The sequence below is a fragment of the Macaca mulatta genome, chromosome 9 (genome assembly GCF_049350105.2).
Source record: "Macaca mulatta isolate MMU2019108-1 chromosome 9, T2T-MMU8v2.0, whole genome shotgun sequence".
Taxonomy (NCBI): Eukaryota; Metazoa; Chordata; class Mammalia; order Primates; family Cercopithecidae; genus Macaca; species Macaca mulatta.
The window spans coordinates 55113566-55120828 of NC_133414.1; the positions used below are offsets into that span (position 1 = coordinate 55113566).

Here is a 7263-nt window from a genome sequence, read left to right on the forward strand (position 1 = left end):
GTCTATTCATCTCCTTAATCTACTTTTTGATGGAATTGTTTGTTTGTTTGTTTTCTTGATGATTTGTTTGACTTTGTCGTAGATTCTGGATATTAGTCCTGTGTCAGATACACAGATTGTGAAGGCTTTCTCCCAGTCTGGGTTGTCTGTTTACTCTGCTGACTGTTTATTTGCTGTGTAGAAGCTTTTTAGTGCAGTTATTTCAATTTTTTGTCTACATTATGATATAATCACGATTATTTTGCTTACTCAGTTGGTGATAAATATTTGGGTGGTTTATATTTCTTGGCAATCATAAAGAAAGCTGCTATGAATATTTGGGTGCAAGTCTTTATCAGGACATATGTTTTCTTTTCTTCTGGGTAATACCTCAAATTGGTAGGGCTGGATCCTCTAGTAGTTTTAGGTTTAACTTTTTGAGAAACCAACAAACCAGTTTTCAAAGCAATCCTTCCATGTTACATTACTGCCAGCAGGGAGTGAAAGTTCTAGTTGCTCTACATCTTCATCAACATTTGGTAGAGAGGATGGTCAGTATTTCAGTGTTCTGTAGTTTCTTTCTTTCTTTCTTTCTTTCTTTCTTTCTTTCTTTCTCTTTCTTCTTTCTTTCTTTTTCTTCTTTCTTTCTTTTTGTGCAGTTTTAAAATTGGGGTAGAATTTGCATAACATAAAATTCACCATTTTAAAGTGTACAGGTCAATAGTGTTTAGTATATTTGCAAGCTGTGCAACTATCACCACTAATTCCAGAATGTATTTCTCACCACATACCTTGTTTCTGTTAGCAGTCACTCCTTTCAGTTTTTCTAAGCCAGACGAATTATTCGTAACACTCCAGGGTTGGGCACAATGGCTCATGGCTGTAATTCCAGCATTTTGGGAGGCCAAAGTGGGAGTCTTCCATGAAGCTAGGAGTTCAAGGGCAGCCTGGGCAACATGGAAAGATCCCACCTCTACAAAAAATAGAAAAGAAATTAGCTGAGTGTGGTGACGTGCACCTGTAGTCCCAGCCAGCTGGGAGGCTGAGGTGGGAGGATAGCTGGATCTTGGGAGAAGTTGAGGCTGCAGTGAGCCATGATCATGTCCCAGCACATTAGTCTTGGCAACAGAGTGAGAGATCCTGTCTCAAAACAAAAATCTATATATATATAATGTCATGTATACATCAGCAGAGTCTTATCTGTGTATTCTATCTTAACTAGAGAAATGGTATGCTTCTATGTTTCTCTCACTGACAAAAATAAGAACTTTTTCATTAAAGGAAGGAAGGTGCAGGTGGAAGAAAGGATGAAAAGCTGTGAGATTATTATCATTCGTATTTCTCTTCTTTACAGGACAAAACAAAGTACAGTCTTTGATGACCAACACAGTGCTTACTCTTGTATGACTCAGAGCTGCAAAACCTTGTTCAATCCCCAGTTATCCTATATGTAAAGCCTTTGGAAATATTAGTTGTATTTGAAATGTTGAAAAAGTTAAATCTAATCCTTTTTTTGTACATAGGTGGACACGTAACAGTAACAGATGCTCTCATGTCAATAATATCTTTAGGTGGAAGGTAAAATCTAATTTCGTTACTGCTGTTTAACCATCTTCCTTCAAAATGTTTTGGTTTTTAAAGTATTGAGATTTATGTACCCTAGAACATAAAGTATAATAATAAAAAAAATAAAAAGGCCTTATGTCACATATTTCAAAGTTTAATAGGCAAGAAAATCATTTGGAGTTGTTATGAACATGCCCTCTTTGACTTGGTATTTCTGAATAAGAGTGTTCTTAGGTAAACCCTGGGGGACTGGTGACACTGTGAATTGGAAAGTCTTAGAGCGGGGTTTGTAAGTTAACACACACTTCTAGTATTTTGTTGTACTTTTGTCCACAAAAGATAGATTGGAATTAAAGTACCAAATCCAGCTGACACGTGTTATTCATGTAAGAAATAAACATTTCAGTTTTCAGTTGAGTCAGTTTTTCACTCACCTTGGTCAAGTGAGTGATGTTACACTTTGAGGTCCAGAGTATTCGAATGCTGTGGGAGTGGCTGTCACCAGCTCATGGCTTGATCAGGGTTTACTTCTACTTGTAACTGTGTCCCCAGCAAAGTAAAATCTGAACCCACAAAAGATCCTGGTACGTACTAGTGCTTTTAGAACTGATTGTGAATTTAAGGAAAACTTTTTCTTAGTTTAGAGCGTTATATTTTGACTCAATTATTGTTTTAATGAAAAACATGCAGTTGCTATAAATGTATTGCAACTGTGACACTGTTTTCAGAATTTTCTTGGAATCTGTCCTGAAAAAAATGATTTCTTTGTTTCATACTGAATAGGAGCTGGGAAAGGCAGCTCCAATGAGAGTTTTGGTAATGGATTTTAGCTGGTGAGGAAATGAAATGTTTGGTTTTGGAAAGAGAGAATGAAGTGGGTGCTGTCTATGAGTGCCCGCTGTGGGGTAGTGGAATTGACAGAAAGAAAGGGAAGACAGGTAGGATTGTCAAAACAATCTCTTCAGGGAAAGCCTTCTATTTTGGTGGGTGGGGGACGTCACTGGCATAAAGGAGTATGGGAGGAAGGAGATGTAATTGTAACGGTAATGGATGGGGTTCCAGAGAATCAGATAGGCTTGGTCAGATATTGGATGAGACAATTTCTTGATTAATTTGAATGTTTTCATAGCCTTGAGAAAGCTGAAGATTGAGGACGTATTAGCAGTGGGGTTTTGAGAGGGCCCTGAGAAAGGTGCTTTAAGAAGAGTTTCTAAAAGAGCAGTTGAGGCAAAGAAAGGCAAGAGTGGCCAAATTGGTTTGAGTAGACATAGGACCCCAAATAGGGAGCCTGACAGATTTTGCTTGGTCCTGGAGTAGTTGGTGTCCGGAAGCTATAAGTCTGAGCTAAGCTATGATCCTTTGTAGGACAGTATGGCCATATCTAATGGATTGAGGAGGAAAGGATCCTTGGAAGTGGATCTGCAGAGTAGGTAAGGTGTAAATTCATACTGGAACTGGTCCAAGTGATTAGAAGGGTTGGAACAACAGTGGAACCTTGGGTTTGGGCCAACATACGAATCCAGCAATTGGAGCACAAGGATAATTTTGTTTGCCTTAATAGTTAGTGAGTGACACTGACAAGAAGCACCCACCTATCGGGTTGAAGAGGTTCCTGCAAAAAGAATAAACAAAAGGAGAAGAAAGATTTGGGTTGGGATGAAATCCTGAAATGTGCCTTGGAGCCAAAGTTCTTGTATTAGGTTGAGAAATAAGCTGGGGTGTTCATAGGGGCTGGAAGTGGGTACCAGTTGAGGCCCTGGACAAGATGGGAAGGAAAGGATTGGAAGTTAAAAAATGACAATGTCATGTGCAGGCAGTTTTCAGAGATTCTGGGACTGTGGTTAGGCAGAGTGATGTTGTGCCTGTGAGAGATGAAAGATACTTAGGTAGAAATGTAGGGGGTGTGGAGGAATGGGGATGAGATACCTTTTAAGATTAGGAGTGCCACATCTCATGTGTTAGGCTCTTAACTTTGGCTGCTATGGGTGTGGTTAGTATCATCTGATAAGGCCCCTCCATTTAGGGTAATGGGGTGGAGATTCATCCACCCATACCCAGTCTCTGAGTTGTAGGGTAAGGTTGTGAGCTGGGTGTCAGGGTTTGGTTGGGGGAGAAATGCATCAGCGTATTCTCTGAGGAGAATGCCCCTGAGATGTAGGGTGGGTCAGACTTCATCAGTGAGGGAAGTTGTAGTTTGTGGGAAACTCTGTAGGGTGAAAGGCCACCCATACATGAGTTCGAAGGGGCTTAGGTTTATTGGCTGACAGGGAAGGGCTTTCAACCTTATGAGCTCACTGGGTGGGAGCATGGGCCAGGGATCTTAACCTTCAGGGCAAGTTTAGTTAGTTGTTTTAAAAGACCATTGGCCCCCTGTACCTTGTCCAAAGATTGGAAGCAATAAGGGATGTGGAGGATCCATTTGATGTTTAAGGCCTTGGAGACCTGTCGAGTTACATTTGAGATAAAGGCAGGGCCACGATCAGACTGCATGGTTGTGGGCAGTCCAAACCTTGGGATAATTTGTCGTAGGAAGATTGAAGTAACCTCTTTTGCCCTCTTGGTGGTGGTGGAAAAGACCTCGATCTGCCTGTTGAAAGTGACAGGGGTGAGGATATAGTCATGTTTCTTGAGAGGCAGCATATGAATGAAATCAATTTTCCAATTTTGTAGTGGCCTCTGAACACTGGAGGGTGCCCTTTAGCTTGATTTCTGGGCTAAGTGGGAGGTCTGAGTGCTCCCTGGAAAGAAACCTGGTTGCAGATGGTATGGCCTGAGTGAGTTAAGGGTGGTGGCCATGGCAGGAGACTGCAGGTGAGGTTATAAAAGCTGAAGGAGAGGATGATAGCTGGTGTGAAAGAGGCTGTGAATGTGAGTGAGTATGGAGTGTTTCTGGGACATGGGCAAGAGAAGCTTATTGTCTAGAAAGAACCAGCCCTCCTTGTTTGTGGCCCCAGCCACAGAAAGATTGAGGCTTTCTTCTTGTGAGTATGAGGGCTGTGGAGCTGGGAAACAGGTAGTAGGGGTTGGGGCTTAAGGGCTGTTGTTTAGCTGCAGAGCCAGCTATTGAGTTTCCTTCTGATAAAATTTTGTTGAGAGCCTGGTAAGAGGTGCAAGATTGACAAAGGGAAGGTCAGGAGCGGAGGTAAGTGAAAGCTTGAATATAGGAAACCTTGGTCCACTTCCCATTGCAGCAGATAAAATTTTCAAGATTTCGTTGAATTTGAAAGTCAAAGATTCTATTTTAAGGCCATTGAGTACCATTGTGCAGTCGCTACTGGGGCCAGGCCATGTTATAAAAGAAAATTTAATGTTTGGGCTTAATGTGAGGGCTGATACCTAGAGTCTGGAGGTTGCAAGGGAGACAGCCAAATGATGTGTCATGGGGAACGTTCTTCAGGTGGATTTTGAGGCTTCACTGCAATGCTAGCTTCCTGTTGCTGGTGCAAGAAATTATTATTTATTTATTTTGAGACAGAGTCTTGCTCTGTCACCCAGGCTGGAGTACAATGGTGCGATCTCAGCTCACTGCAAGCTCCGCCTCGTGGGTTCATGCCATTCTCCTGCCTCAGCCTCCCAAGTTCCTGAGTAGCTGGGACTACAGGTACCTGCCACCATGCCCGGCTAATGTTTTGTATTTTTAGTAGACGCGTGGTTTCACCGTGTTAGCCAGGATGGTCTCAATCTCCTGACCTAGTGATCTGCCTGCCTTGGCCTCCCAAAGTGCTGGGATTATAGGCGTGAGCCACACACTTAGTGTCTTTAAACAACATATATGTATTCTCTTATAGTTCTGGAGGCCAGAATTCTAAATTCCCTTCCACTGAGTCAAGGTGGGAGCAGGGCAAGTGGCTTCAGAGACACTGTGGGAGGAATCCATTTCCTGGCTCTAGAGGCAGCCTCTGATCCTCGACTTTTGATGCCCTCCTTGAATGACTCCAATTCTTGCTTCCATCACTACACCTCCCACCACTCTCCCATCACCTGCTCTGCTCTTACAAGGATCCGAGTGAGGACATCAACTTGCCACCTAAACAAGCTGGGATAATCTTTCCTGCCAAAGGTCCTTAACTTCATTACATCTGCAAAGCTTCTTTTACCATATAAGGTAATGTTCACAGGTTCCTGGATCAGAATATGGGCATAGTGGGGGGCCACTTATAAGCCTAGTACCACTAGGCTGCAAAATGCTGCAAGTAGACTGCAAAACCATTACACCCTTCTCGCGTTTTAATGATTGGGAGAAAAGCAGTTGGGACTTTTTGCTTTGGGGTCCTTCTTAACTTTGCATTTTTAGGGTCTAGGGTCCCTCTTAAACTTGTATTTTTAAGGTCTAACCCTCATCAATCCTCTCCTCCAACCAGAGACACCCACTGCAGTGTTTCCTTGAAAGTCTGGTGACATGTCTATATCTAAGTTCTGATGAGAGGCACAGGGCCAGCCAACAGCCCCCATGGCAGCCCCCTTGGCCAGAGGGTGCCCACCTAGGCCACACCTGGTGACTGAAACAAGCCCATGGCTGGGAAGGAACATACAGACGGGTCTGGGGCCTGGTGAGGGCACCATGGAGGCCATGGGGTGAGCGAGGTCTGCTAGGACAGTGCAGGTCTGCGGAGCTGAGGTGAGGCTGTAGAGCCTGGCCTAGTGCCACAGGAGCCAGAGGAAGAAGCTGGGGGCTATCGTCCCGGTCCACAGAGATGCCGGAGACTGTGGCACCAGGAGTGGCCCTGAGGCTGTGGAGAGAGCATCTCTACCCCATAGCACCTGGGGATGACGGTGAGGTCCTCACCTGACAAATGCAGCTTCCAAGTCCCAGATATTGGGCTTTTTCTTTGTACTCAGAGACTAGTGGGGGCAGTGACAGGAAGCCAGGGAACATCTCTTGCTACCTCCTCCATGCTCTGTATCCAAAGACTGAGCGAGGTGGAGCTGGCTGGGAGGTCGGGCACTTCATCCACCTGCTCTTTGGTACTGGTCATCTAGAGGTGGGTGCAGAGGTGGTCCAACCATTTCCGCTGTTCACGTCACTGTAGGTGCACTGGGTTCTTCCTCAGCATTGGGATGATCTGCTTCACCTCCAGTCGCACAGCCTCCAGGCACTGGGAGTGGTCGTCCTGCAGGATGTTCTGCTTCGTCTTGGCCAGGTGTGGAGGCATACGTCCAGCTTGGTCCAGGACATCCACCGGGTCCCTCGTCGTAGCAGTAAGGTGATGACAGAGTCATGGTCGGTGCAGGCCACAATCTGGTCATTACCATTGCAAGAGGCAAAGTATAGAGCTGTGTGGCCCTTGTCAGTTGCACAGGGATCCGTGCCATTTTCCAGCAGCTGCCACACTTTTTCCTCGTCGTTGGCACTGGCAGCATTGGCATTGTCTCCCTCATTCTTTTCAGAGCTGCACCTCTTTGCTCATGGGCCCGAGCCAGCAGTGGGGCCTGGCAGTGAGCCTCAGCTACCAGCGGGGATCTTGCAGCACAGCTCCTGGTGCAGCTCTGCATCCTACTGCCACCAGTCATGCGGTGGTGCAATGGGGACTGGGCCCCAGGAGCCTCCTGGCCTGGGAGGCCCGTGCAGCTGCCCAGTGCAGACCCGAGGTCAGTGAAGGAGAAGAAGCCCCAGGTGCCCTTCAGCTGTTTTTGTTTGTTTGTTTGTTTTTTGTTTTGAGGCAGGATCTTGCTTTGTCACCCAGGCTGGAGTGCAGTGGCACCATCTAGGCTCACTGT

General features: G+C 45.2%; 1 pseudogene; it reads right to left on the bottom strand.

Annotated features, from left to right (window-relative positions):
* Positions 1-6380: 6380 nt before the first annotated feature.
* Positions 6381-7056, bottom strand: LOC144331038 (ankyrin repeat domain-containing protein 54-like; annotated as a pseudogene).
* Positions 7057-7263: the final 207 nt, after the last annotated feature.